This window comes from Aotus nancymaae, unplaced genomic scaffold (assembly GCF_030222135.1).
Source record: "Aotus nancymaae isolate 86718 unplaced genomic scaffold, 86718_ANA_hifiasm-v0.15.2.pri h1tg000008l, whole genome shotgun sequence".
NCBI lineage: Eukaryota > Metazoa > Chordata > Mammalia > Primates > Aotidae > Aotus > Aotus nancymaae.
This window is the reverse complement of record NW_026988419.1, coordinates 14,697,057-14,711,235: the sequence shown is the minus strand read 5'-3', so window position 1 is coordinate 14,711,235 and position 14,179 is coordinate 14,697,057. Positions and strand designations below refer to the sequence as shown.

General features: G+C 46.0%; 1 pseudogene; it reads right to left on the bottom strand.

Annotated features, from left to right (window-relative positions):
• Positions 1-8,728: 8,728 nt before the first annotated feature.
• On the bottom strand, positions 8,729-12,572 carry LOC105712734 (myosin regulatory light polypeptide 9-like; annotated as a pseudogene).
• Positions 12,573-14,179: the final 1,607 nt, after the last annotated feature.

Sequence of the window (14,179 nt, the reverse complement as noted above, 5' to 3'; positions counted from 1 at the left end):
TAGGAGAAAGAGCAAAATTCCATCTCAGAAAAAAAAGGAATTTAGGACCAGCCTGGCCAACATGGTGAAACCCCATCTCTACTAAAAATACAAAAACTAGCCAAGAGTGGTGGTGTGCTCCTGTAATCCCAGCTACTGGGAAGGCTGAGGCATGAGAATCACATGAGCTCAGGAGATGGAGGTTGCAGTGAGCCAAGATCACACAACTACACTCCAGCCTGCACTCCAGCCTGCACTCCAGCCTGGGTGACAAAGCGAGACTCCATCTCAAAAACAAAACGAAACAAAAGTAATCCCAGTACTTTAGGAGGGTGAGGAGGGTGGATCACTTGAGGTCAGGAGTTCAAGACCAGCCTGGCCAACAAGGTGAAACCCTGTTTCTACTAAAAATACAAAAATTAGCTGGGTGTGGTGGCACACGCCTGTAGTCCCAGCTACTCAGGAGGCTGAGGTGGGAAAATCCCCTGAACCTGGGAGGCAGAAGTTGCAATGAGCCAAGATCGTACCACGGCACTCCAGCCTGGACAGCAGAGTGAGATTCCAACTCAAAAAAAAAAAAAAAAAATCTTCTGAGATTTGACCCTGGCCTGTCTTGCTCTTTACAGCAACAGCAAATCCCAAATGGCTTGTCCTTCTCACTGATCAGTTGTGCTGCCCTCCCCTATCTATGCTCTACACACACATGCCCTATCTCCCTTCACTTGGCAAACACCTCAGTTATTTTTTTATTTTTTTTTGAGACAGAGTCTTGCTCTGTCACCCAGGCTGGTGTGCAGTGGCACGATCTTGGTTCAATGCAACCTCCGCCTCCTGGGTTCAAGTGATTCTTCAGCCTCAGCCTCCTGAGTAGCTGAGACTACAGGCTCACACCACCATGCCCAGTTAATTTTTTTGTATTTTTAGTAGAGACAGGGTTTCATCATGTTGGTCAGGCTGGTCTCAAACTCCTGACCTCCTATGATCTACCCGCCTCGGCCTCCCAAAGTGCTGGGATTACAGGTGAGAGCTACCGTGCCTGGACTTCACTTATCTTTTAAGATGTACTTCAGGCCACGCCTCATCTACAAATGTCCCCCGATATCCCTCACCATGCCACCCCCCACTCCTGTGTCAGTCCTACTCTCCTAGTGCTTCTGCAGTCTCTTGGGCATACTTCTGTTTTCCCAATTATCACAGAGAATCTTCATACTATCTCTGACAGTATGTGGATATAGGATATATAGGTCTATATGTGGGTGTGTATATACACAAATACACATATATGTATGTGTAGCCTCCACAATACTGCTTATTCTTGAAGTCAAAGACAATGTCTTATTCATCTGAATATCCCCAAAGCCTAGCACAGTGTCTGGCACATAGTAGGTGCTCAACAAAAGCTTGTTAGACTAAATTGAACTAATACTAGAGTAACCAGTTATAGATTTTGAAGCAGCTAGTGAAAAGAGTTTGGTGATTGATACATGTCTATGTTATTGATGCATGCCTTTGCTTGTCTGTTACTGTTCTAGAGTGAATAGTAGCTAAGTTAAAATAATCGACAGATAAACTTGTGAGTTCTTTTTCCCTGATCTAGGTTAAAGGCAATTCAAACCAATCTAGAGCAGGAAGTTCGTATTTGCTGGTTTGGGAGCTGGGTTTTCTGAGTTTAAGGTAAGATTGCCTAACTAGCTTGATCTTCTGTGATTGCATCAAATTATTATATTATTTGGAAAGCAATTTTGAATTTAGAATCTTTTTTTGAGACAGAGTCTTGCTCTGTTGGCCAGGCTGGAGTGCAGTGGTAAGATCATAGCTCACTGCAGCCTTAAACTCCTGTGTTCAAGTGATCCCTTTGCCCCACCTCCCCAGTAGCTGGGACTACAGGTGCCCACTACCTTGCCCAGCTTTTTTTTTTTGAGACAGAATTTCGCTCTTGTTGCCCAGGCTGGAGTGCAATGGCACAATCTCGGTTTACCACAACCTCTGGCTCCTGGGTTCAAGTGATTCTCTTGTCTCAGCTTCCCAGTAACTGAGATTACAGGCATGTGCCACCACGCCTGGCTAATTTTGTATTTTTAGTAGAGATGTGGTTTCTCCATGTTGGTCTGGCTGGTCTCGAACTCACAACCTCAGGTTTTCTGACCACCTTGGCCTCCCAAAGTGCTGGAATTACAGGCATAAGTCACTGTACCTGTGATATGGTTTGGTTGTGGTTGTGTGCTCACCCAAATCTCACCCTTTAGGACGTGACTAGATCATGAAGGCTCTGCCCTCATAAATTGGAATAGTGGGTTGGGTGTTTTGGCTCACTCTTGTAATCCCAGGACTTTGGGAGGCTGAAGCCAGTGGATCACTTGAGGTCAGGAATTTGAGATCAGCTTGGCCAACATGGTGAAACTCGGGAGGCAGAGGTTGCAGTGAGCCGAGGTCACACGACTGCACTCTAGCCTGGGTGACAAAGCGAGACTCTGCCTCAAAAAGAAAAAAAAAATTGGGGTTAGTGCCCTTATAAAAGGACTTGAGAGAGCTTAACTCTGTTTGTCTCTTCTACCATTTGAGGACACATAGAAGGTGCCATCTATGAGGACGGGCCCTCACCAGGCACCAAAGCTGCTGGTGCCTTGATCTTGGACTCCTCAGCATCCAGAATTGTGAGCAATAAACGTTGATTGTTCACAAATTGTCTAGTCTCAGGTGTTTTTTTTAATAGCAGCCCAGACAACAGTTCAGTAAAAAGTGTCAATACCAAAGTGTACTGATAATTTATTTCTGCATAACAAACTACTCTGAATTTAGCAGCCTAAATCAACAAACATTATCTCACACTACTTCTGAGGATTAGGAATCTAAGTAGGTGGTGAGCGCAGTGGTGAGCACCTGTAATCCCAGCACTTTGAGAGGCCAAGGTGGGTGGATCACGAGGTCGGGAGATCGAGACAATCCTGGCCAACATAGTGAAACCCTACCTCTACTAAAAATACAAAAGTTAGCTGGGTATGGTGGCATGTGCCTGTAATCCCAGCTACTTGGGAGGCTGAGGCACCAGAATCGCTTGAACCCAGGAGGCGCAGGTTACAGTGAGCCAAGATCGCACTACTGCACTTTAGTCTGATGACAAGAGTGAGACTCATCTCAAAAAAAAAAAAAAAAAAAAAAAGGAATCTGGCTAGTTCTGGTTCAACGTCTCCTATGAGATTGCTTTAAAGATGTCACTCAGGGTTGGCTGCAGTCAGCTGAAGACTTGACCAGGGCTACAGGGTCTGCTTCCAAGATGGCTCGCTCATGTGGCAGTTGTCTAGAAGCCTCAATTCCAACTTTCTATTGGCAGGAGGCCTCAGTTCCTCATCATACTAACCTCTCCCTATATCTGCTTGAGTGTCATCACAACATATTAGGTTGGTAAAAGAGTAACTGTGGCTTTTGCCATTACAATAACTACCTTCCCCCTTACAAACAATCCAAGAGAGAAAGAAGGAAGTCACAATGCTTTTTATGACCTAGTGTCAGACATCACACTCCATCATTTCCTTCATATTCAATTCATTAGAAGCAAGTCACTAAGTCCAGCTTACACTCAAGGGGAGGGCAATTAAGAGCCACCTCTTGGCCGGGCATGGTGGCTCACGCCTGTAATCCCAGTTACCAGGAGGCTGAGGCAAGAGAATCGCTTGAACCCAGGAGGCAGAGGTTGCAGTGAGCCAAAATCATGCCATCTGACTCCATCCTGAGAAGAGCAAAACTCCTTCTCAAAAAAAAAAAAAAAGGTAAAGAAAAAAGAAAGGAAAAGAAAAAAGACCCACCAGGAGAATCGCTTGAACCCAGGGGGTGGAGGTTGTAGTGAGCCAAGATCTTGCCGGGTGTAGTGAGGAGACCCCATAAGTGCCGAGGCAGGAGCCAGTAGCCTCAGCCTATTTCCATATAAATAATGAAGAGAAAGTAACTAGAAATATAACCACAGTAATTAGTTATTCATAGGAGATCTTAGTTATTCATAGGTGATCCTAATTCTTTTACTAATGCCTCTCAGGTAGGAAGTGTGAACCTGAGGTGAGATTGTGAAAGGAATGACCCTAAGGCATGACCCTAAGGCAAGACACTTTAAGCCCTCTGCCAGGCCTGAGTAAGGGCTGCTGGAGGGCGCCTTGGCTGTGCGGCAGCGCCAGTGCTGGGAAAGCGCCTGCTGTTTAGCCAGCTAGGAAAGAAGCTGTCCAAGATGGCCAAGATGTCTCCTTCCTTGGGGGAGTTAGGAGAAAACTCCGTTCCTCCAAGCCCTTGCAGTAGTGATGCTGTCAGGTAGGCCCGCAGATATTCCGGGGCTTAATTGTCTCTATGTGATGCTGTGCTTCAGTGGTCATGTTCCATGTCCACTCTCATGTTCTCATTCTGCACCTGGCTCCTTTTTCTTAAAGAGATAATCAGTAAAAGCAATATAAAGCTTAATGTCTTTGTTCTTTCTTAACAAGTATGGAAAAGTGCTGATGCATTATGCTCCTTACCTCATCTTGGCTACCTGAAAGCTTTGGGCCCCCACCTATATGATATGTGATGTACTTGATCACCAACCACCAATGCCATGCCCTACCTACCCTGCCCCCAGCTGTGTACTCAATAAAAGAGTGTCCAGGCACTCGGGGCCATTGCTGGACTCCGCGCTTTTGTTAGCAGTGGACCCTGGGTCCAAACTCTCTTTTCTCTATCTCTGTGTCTTATATCTTTTATTTCTACAGTTTCTCATCTCCACAGTAGCAGAGGGCAGCTCAAAGGACTCTGTAGGGCTGGACCCTACAGCCGGGGTCTCGCCATGTTGCCCAGGCAGTGTAGAATGTTTAGTATCATCCTCACTTGCCTGCCACCCATTTGATGCCAAAAGACCCCTCCTCCTGCCTCCCCACCCCCCACATATCCCCTGGAGACAAAATTGCCCCGGTTCATCACCCCTGATCTAACTGATAGTATCCTCTGGCTATATGGAAAAACTGCTAAACTTGGAAGCAAAAGGTGAGTTTGAACCCTAGTTTTGCCACCGAATATAGATGTTTATACATACACATTTCAAAACAATGCAAAAATTACCTGGCTGTTCAACTTCTTCTCTCTCCCCATTTCCTGCCTCTAATGGAATATTCCAGCCCCAGAACAGCGGGTATTTATAACTCTCCTCATTCCTCTTGTATTTGCATCTTTCAGGCAGGAACACGTTACTGTCCATCTTACCTGGACAATCCTGAGTCACTCTTCAAGACTCATCTAAGTGCAGACAAGCTAAAAACAGGCCCCTGAAAGGTAGAGGTGGCTACCCCCTGGCAGGAGAGGGCTCAGAGGCTCTGATGAAACATGCATAGCCACTAGGGCCTTGGTTTTAATGTTAAGGGACCACCTAAACTTTACTGAAGATGAAGCTGATTCTGGCTGAGGAAAACAAAAGCTGCCAGGAAGCTTCTCAGGAAGTAAAATTGAGGAACAGAGCTCGCATCTGACTCAAAGCAAGTTTGAAGAGACAGAACACAAATAAGGCTTGGGTTCTTTGAAAACAGATTCCCAATGATTGATAGGAGCTGGGGTTCAGGAGAAGGTCTAGGTAGCTTCCTTTATCAGTTTTTTTTTTTTTTTTTTTGAGATAGAGTTATACTCTTGTCACCCAGGCTGGAGTACAATGGCGCCATCTCAGCTCACGGCAACATCCACCTTCTGGTTTCAAGTGATTCTCCTGCCTCAGCCTCCTGAGTAGCTGGGATTACAGGTGCCCGCCACCATGTCTGGCTAATTTTTATATTTTCAGTAGTAACGAGGTTTCACCATGTTGGTCAGGCTGGTCTCGAACTCCTGACTTCGTAATCTGCCTGCCTTGGCCTCCCAGAGTGCTAGGATTATAGGCATAAGCCACTGTGCCTGGCCGCCTCCCTTATCTTAACAGACAAACTCCTCGGACTGTGCAGGGTTTTTTTGGTTTTGTTTTATTTTGTTTTGTTTGTTTGTTTGTTTGAGATGGAGTCTTGCTCTCTCACCTAGGCTGGAGTACAGTGGCGTGATCTCAGCTCACTGCAACCTCCACCTCCCGGATTGAAGTGATTCTGCTGCCTCAGCCTCCCGAGTAGCTGGGACTACCAGTGTGTGCCACCACATTGGGCTAATTTTTGTATTTTTAGCAGAGATGGGGTTTCACCATGTCGGCCAGGCTGGTCTCAAACTCCCGGCCTCAAGTGATCAGTCTGCCTCGGCCTCCCAAAGTGCTAAGATTACAGGCATGAGCGACCTCGCCTGGCCTGTTTTGTTTTGAGATCAGATGGAGTCGCCCTCTGTCGCCCAGGCTGGAGTGTAGTGGAGCAATCTTGACTCACTGCAACCTCTGCCTCTCAGGTTCAAGCAATTCTCCTGCCTCAGTCTCCCAAGTAGCTGGGATTACAGGTGTAAGCCACCATGCCCAGCTATTTTTCTTTCTTTTCTTTCTTTCTTTCTTTCTTTTTTTTTTTTTTGAGAAGGCTAGAGTGCAGTGGCTCGATCTCAGCTCACTACAACCTCTACCTCCCAGATTCAAGTGATTCTCCTGCCTCAGCCTCCCAAGTAGCTGAGATTACCATCACCCACCACCACGCCCAGCTAATTTTTGTATTTTTAGTAGAGATCGGGTTTCACCAAGTTGATCAGGCTGATCTTGAACTCCTGAACTCCTGACCTCAGGTAATCCACCCGCTTCGGCCTCTCAAAGTGCTGGGATTACAGGCATGTGAGCCACCATGCCTGGCCTGTGCAGGGTTTGAAGCAAAGACTGGTACCCTGTCATTTTCACCCAGTGAAAACAAGGAAGCTATGCAGAACAAGCCACATGACCTATTCCCTAGGGAGGCAAGCTCCTCCTAGCCAGTCTCAGCAAGGTCTTGCCAGTCTGACATCCACAGAGCACTGAAAACCCTGGGATGCGTCAACAAAATCATTCCAAAAAGCACTAAAGGAGGTAAACATGCCCAATACACAGTATTTCCTACCATTCTCTTCCCCACTTTTCTCGCATTGCCTCATGCAACACAACATCGTCCCTCCATTTTTGTCAATCTCTTCCCCAGACTCTCCAAACTCCACCTGTTCTGTGCCTCCTCTCCAGGTGAGCCCCTTCCCTTGTAACCTTTCAAATTCTGTTCTTCACTCTGGTGCTTACCTCTCAGTCCTTTCCAACAGATCAGGCTAGTCTCTGCTTCCTCAGGTTCCCAGATCCACCCACTGACCCAGCAGGACAAAAAAAAGTCCAGGATCTGTAGTTGCCAGAGCCACAGGTCTCTTCTCAGAAGAAGAGTGAGGTAGAGGGTGATCTGCTCAGATAATTAAGTTTCATGTCACAGAATGTAAGAAAAATATCCAGATGTCCCTCACTGCAGGACTTATCCTCCTGTTAACAGCCCCCACCCACTGCCCTTGTGGCTTTCTAACCTCTACATTTTTTTTTTTCTCAGATGAAGTCTCGCTCTGTCGCCCAGGCTGGAGTGCAGTGGCACGATCTTGGCTCACTGCAATCTTCGCCGCCCGGGTTCAAGTGATTCTTCTGTCTCAACTTCCCAAGGAGCTGGGATTACAGGTGCCTGCTACCAAGCCCAGCTAATTTTTGTCTTTTTAGTAGAGACAAGGTTTTGTCATGTTGGCCAGTCTGCTCTCAAACTCCTGACCTCAAGTGCTCCACTGGCCTCGGCCTTCCAAGGTGCTGGAATTACAGGTGTGAGCCACCACGCCCAGACTAATCTTTTTTTTTTTTTTTTGAGACATAGTCTTGCTCTGTCACCCAGGCTGGAGTGCAGTGGTATGATCTCAGCTCACTGCAACCTCTGCCTCCCCGGTTAGAGCAATTCTTCTCCCTCAGGCTCCAGAGTAGCTGGGACTATGGGTGCCCGCCACCACACTGGGCTAATTTTGGTATTTTTAGTAGAGACGAGGTTTTACCACGTTGGCCAGGATGCTCTCAAACTCCTGACCTCAGGCAATCTGTCTGCCTCAGCCCCTTGAAGTGCTGGGATTACAGGAGTGAGCCACCACACCCAGCCCTGATCATTCTTAATAAGTTATATCATTACATTATTAGTAGTCTAGTTACATAAATTGTATATGTAACTATATATATATATATATATATATATATATATTTTTTTTTTTTTTTTTTTTTTGAGATGCCCAGGCTGGAGTGCAATGGTGCCATCTTGGCTCACTGCAACCTCCTTCTTCCAAGCTCAAGTGATTCTCCTGCCTCAGCCTCCTGAGTACCTGGGATTACAGGCACATGCCACCCATGCCCAGCTAATTTTTTGTATTTTAGAGACGAGTTTTCACCATGTTGGTCAGGCTGGTCTCCAACTCCTGACCTCATGATCCGCCCGCCTCAGCCTCCCAAAGTGCTGGGATTACAGGTGTGAGCCACCACACCCGGCCGTAACTTATATTTTTATATTCCCTGCATTGTACCTGCTTTCCTTCCCACCACCATTTGCATCTTTATTTTGGCTTCTGTCTTTCATGAAAGAGACTTCCCTCAAATCCTGGTCTTCATATTTGAGCAGAGGCACTTAAAGGCCAACTGAATGCTCTCTAGGACTCGTTGATTGGCATCTTCCCTGCAGGGTGTGGTGGCAGAGACAACTATTGTGTTGACAGCTCTCAATACCCAGAGAACTTTTAGACTGCTCAGTTCTCCCAGAGAAGAATCCTGCAGCCTCCGGCCTGAGGAGCACGAACCTGGCTGCCAGTGCTCTAGAGCCAGGAGAAAGAAGCTGCGGTTTCTCTCGCTCTCCACCCTCAGTCAGCTGAGGAACTGAAGCCCAGGGCCTCACTGGTTCATTCTCAGGAGACAGTCCATGCACCTCCTGCCTTTTTTGGTGGGGGATGGGAGAGAGGCAGTCACTCACCTGCCCAGGCTGAAGAAGGGAACATGGAGTCTAACTGCTCCTTATGTCAACTTTAAACTCACCCTTCATTTCCAGCCCCCTCCTTCCACCCCTACCTTTGCAAAACTTGATGCTCCCAGTCCTAAGCTTTTAGCGGCTCCGAAGTCAACTGTTGTTATTTGTACTGTTTCAACTTCCTTGGACCCCGGTCAGTTTTCCCTCTTCCAAAATGTTTTTGCATATCTTCATGTATTGTTTTTGCTTATGTTCTCCTTATTGTTTTACTGTTGTTATTTCGCTGGGTATGGGAAAAAAGCAAACATAAAATTACATGCATTCAATTTAAGGCATTTAACAGAGTCTCTCTTCCACCTCCCGCCTCTTGCACCCTCAGCCTCCTCTGAGTTCTACTTGAAGGTCATCCATAACTTTTGCGCTGCTCTCCCTGCCCGCCTCTGGCTGGAGTGCATTTGGCATCTTGTCTGCCCGGAGCATTCTCACTGTGCCTCCCAGACTCTCTCCTGGGCATTACTGGCTGCCATTTCCGTGTCCAGCGCCTTCCCATTAGAGCATGGGTTTCAAACTTGGAGTTACGAAATTAGCGGGCCACGAAATCAATTCGGTGCAGCTTAAACAACATTGATTTTATATTTATATACATTGGGAGGAGATGTAAGATATATTTCTTACAGTAGGTCAAGGCTGAAAAACTTGGAAAGCCACTGTATTTGATCCTTCTCACTTTGAACTAGTTGCTGCATCTGAGACCTGACAACTCTGGTTAATATTTAGCGGGTTGTGGCCGGGCGCGGTGGCTCACGTCTGTAATCCCAGCACTTTGGGAGGCTGAGGTTGGTAGATTACCTGAGGTCAGGAGTTTGAGGCCAACCTCGCCAACATGGAGAAACCCTGTCTCTACTAAAAATACAAAAATTAGCCAGGCATGGTGGCAGGTGACTGAAATTCCAGCTACTCAGGAGGCTGAGGCTGAAGAATCGCTTGAATCCAGGAGGTGGAGATTCCAGTGAGCCAAGCTCAGGCCACTCCAGCCTGGGTGACAAGAGCAAAACTCTATTTCAAAAAAAAAAACAACAAAAAAAAACATATATTCACACACTTATTTAGTGTGTTGAATATATATGAAATCACTGTATAACATGTAAACTTATATGAATCTGAACTATTTATCTAAATTAGGCATCTAAAATGAGCTCACGGGAGAGCTAGTGCACCTGAGAACAAACGGCTGAGTATTGTCACCAAGACTGTGTATTACACATCCAAGGGAGCAAGGCAGAGCTCAGGGAGGGCAGTTATGCCAGCCGACTAATCTCCAGGGATCTGAAACCAGCTCAATCAAAGAGCTTCCCCATTCTGGTTCTCTCATTTACATATTTAAATATCTTTAAATAAGATGTTTGATTATTGAGAACCCATGGGAAGATTTGGGATTTTCTACAAACACTCTGAGAAAAATCATCACTTAAGATTCCTCTTTTCGGGCCAGGCGTGGCAGCTCACGTCTGTAATCCCAGCACTTTGGGAGGCAGAGGTGGGTGGATCATGAGGTCAGGAGTTCAAGACCAGCCTGGCCAACATGGTGAAACCCTGTCTCTACTAAAAATTAGCTGGGTGTGGTGGTGCATACCTGTAGTCCCAGCTACTCCGGGGCTAAGGCAGGAGAATTGCTTGGACCCAGGAGGCGGAGGTTGCAGTGAGCCATCGTGCCATTGCATTCCAGCCTGAGTGACAGAGTGATACTCCATCTAAAAAAAAAAAAATTCCTCTTTTCAGTTATTAAGGAGGGGCCAAGAGTAGATTTTTGGGAGGTGAATTTGTATAATGGAAAGAACATAGAACTGAAAACAATACAAAAATTTGGGTCCAGATTCTGTCTCCACAGCAAGTAACTTAATTTCTCTCAATCTCAGTTTTCTTATCTGCAAAATGGGAATACATAATACATACTTCAAAAGGTTTTCACAGGGGATTAAATAAGCTAACATATGAGGAAAAGCAGGACATGACAATAAGTGTTAGTTTCTCTTTACATGTCTTTTTCTTTTCTTTTCTTTTTTTGAGACATAGTCTTGCTCTGTCACCCAGGCTGGAGTGCAGTGGTGCAATCTTGGCTCACTGCAACCTCTGCCTCCAGGTTCAAGCGATTCTCCTGCCTCAGCCTCCCAAGTAGCTGGGATTACAGGTGCCTGCCACCGTGCCTGGCTAATTTTTGTATTTTTGGTAGAGATGGGGTTTCACCATCCTGGCCAGGCGGATCTCAAACTCCTGACCTTGTAATCCTCCCGCCTCGGCCTTCCAAAGTGCTGAGATTACAGGTGTAAGCCACCATGCCCACCCAAGATCTGGTTTTTAAAAGACTCTGGGACCTCCCTCTTCTCTCTCTTGCTTCCAGTCCTGCCATGTGACATGCCTGTTCCCCCTAGGCCTTCTGCCATGATTAGAAGCTTCCTGAGGCCTCACCAGAAGCTCAGATGCTGGCACCATGCTTCCTATATAGTTTGCAGAACCATGAGTAAATTTAACCTTTTTTCTTTATAAATCAACCAGCCTCAGGTTTTTTTTTAAAGATAGGGTCTCACTTCGTCATCCAGCTGAAGTGCAGTGGTGCAATCATAGCTTACTGCAACCTCGACCTCCTGGGCTCAAGCAATCCTCCCACCAAAGCCTCTTGAGTAGCTGGGACAACAGGTGGATGCCACCATGCCCAGCTAACTTTATTTTTTGTAGAGATAGATGTTTGCTATGTTGACCTGGCTGGTCTCAAACTCCTGGGCTCAAGTGACCCTCCCACCTTGGCCCCTGAGGGATGGGATTACAGGCATAAGCCACCATTCCTAGCTAGGTCTTTCTTTCTTTTCTTTTCTTTTTCTTTCTTTCATCATAAAGTTTAATTATGGTTCAGAAAAAATTGAGAGGATAACTTTCTCTGAAGAAACATATTGACTGTATATAGACTGCAGTTATTGGGGGGAGGGGCTGGTAGGTTAAATTACCCTATTTTCTATTTTGAAAATAATATTAATAGAAAGTCCCATTTCCAGTCTGAGTATAAAGATACATGTGCCCAAAATGGCTGAGAATAAATACAACAAGAAATGCAAAAGCCATAAAGCTAAGGGCATGCAAGAGAAAATATCAGAAATACCCAAAATGGCAACAAGGAACGTTTGGCTGGAATTTGAAGTTCTTTCACTCATCTTTGTCTTTTGCTCCATGTTTCAGGATGCGTGTGAACTCGATGTAATTGAAGTTCCCCTTTCTGTCAATAGGTGCTTCTCTGTACAGCTCATCCACTTCTTCATCCATAAACCGATCCCCCATGGTTGTCAGCAGCTATCTCAGGTAATCTTCCGGAATGGTGCCAGTTGCTTCTTCATCAAAGCAAGCAAAAGCACTTCTGATGACATCTTCAGGATCTGTGCCATTTAACTTCTCACCAAACATGGTGGGGAACACAGTGAAATCGATGGGGCCTGAAGCCTCATTCATCATGGCATCCAGATACTCATCAGTTGGATTCTTCCCCAATGAAGCAAGCATATCATGCAAATCTTCCTTGTCGATGAAACCATCTCTGTTCTGATCAATCATGTTGAAGGCCTCTTTGAACTCCTGCATCTGTGACTGGTCAAACTTAGCAAACACATTAGATGTTGCGTGCTGAGGGTGCTTCTTGGTGGTCTTGGTCTTAGCAGTTTTGCTTGACATGGTGGCGGTTAAATCCCCGCACAGCTGCAAGAATCCAAGCACCTCAGCAAGCCCTTCCCTGCAGCTATCCCTAGCTAGGTATTTCTTTATAGCAACATACGAACAAATGAATACACGGCCCTTCAAGCATTCTGGCTCATGCTCAAAAATGAGATCCAAAGATTTTTATTTTTTGAGCTCCACAAAGCTTTGGTTATCTGAGCATTTGTAAAGTGGGAGTAGGGAGAGAGACAGTGTTTATTTTTGTTTAGTCTGCTCCATCCAAGTGTCTCCAAACTGGAAGCCTACAATTCTTTTTATTTTAATTTTTGTAGAGACAGGGTCTCACTATGTTGCCCAGGCTGGAAATTCTGGACTCAAGTGATCCTCCTGCCTCAGCCTCCCAAAGTGCTGAGATTGCAGGCATGAGCCACCATGCCAGGCCTGGAAGCCTACAATTCTAAAGCTACATATATAGAGAAAAAAATTGAATAAACAAAATTCTTAGAATCAAATGATTATAATGAGACATGAAAAGAATTATTTGAAATCTGACAGTTATATATTGAAACAAAATAAAAGTATTTATAAAGTCCTGAAAGTAATTTAAAATAAAAACAAGTTTTCCTGGAATACACAATAAAAAAAATAAATAAAGGAAAAACAAGTAAAAAGAATATTGGTCAGGTGTAGTGGCTCACGTCTGTAATCCCAGCACTTTGGAAGGCCGAGGCAGGAGGATCACTTGAGGCCAGGAGTTCGAGACCAGTCTGGGCATCAAAATGAGAGCCCCATTTCTACAAAATAGAACTTTAAAAATTAGCTGGGCATAGTGGTTTGTGCATATAGTCCTAGCTACATTTATTTAATAATCACTGAGAATATTCTAGGCTAGTGTTTTTCAGAGTGTGGTGCATGGGCAATCTGTGTCAGAATTCCTTCAGGTGTTCCTACTGAATTAGAAGCTCCAGGACCTGGAAATCCGCATTTTAAACTAGCTTTGTAGGCGATTTGGATTCACACTAAAGTCTGAGGACTACACTGTTCTAGGCACTGTTTGGTGCTAGAACCTAACACAAAACAAGGTAGACGTGGTTCCTGACTTCCCAGTATACTTACATACGTAGGGGCTGGGGACAGCTCATTGGTGATATGGGTGCTAGAATAGAAGCAGGAAGATCACATAGCAGGTGCGCCTACTTCAGTCTGAGGCGGGCACCAAAATCGAAACTGGAGGAGGGATCTGCATCTCTAGAGAGGTCTGTACTTCAGAGAAATATGGGAGTGTGCCCCCTTCAGCTCGTGGAGACGAAGGGCAGCCGTGGCCGTGAACAAAATGGCCAGGGGGAGGGCATCTTGTCTAAGGACCGAATTGTGAAGGACCCCAAACCATCCAGCCTTCCATCCCCAAGATATCCGACTTCGCCTTCGCTGGCCCTTTCGCCGGTCCCTGATGCCCCAGAGAGACGCTTAGTGGAGCTATGCCAGCGCCCAGGGTCGCGGAGCCGCGCACAGCCACCCTCTGGCCTCGGGAGAGTCTTCTGACTCTCCGCCTCCCCGAATAAGGCTGGGCGGGGGTTTGGCCGCAGCGCTCCCCAGCTGCCTGGAGAGGCGCCGGACACGCCCGC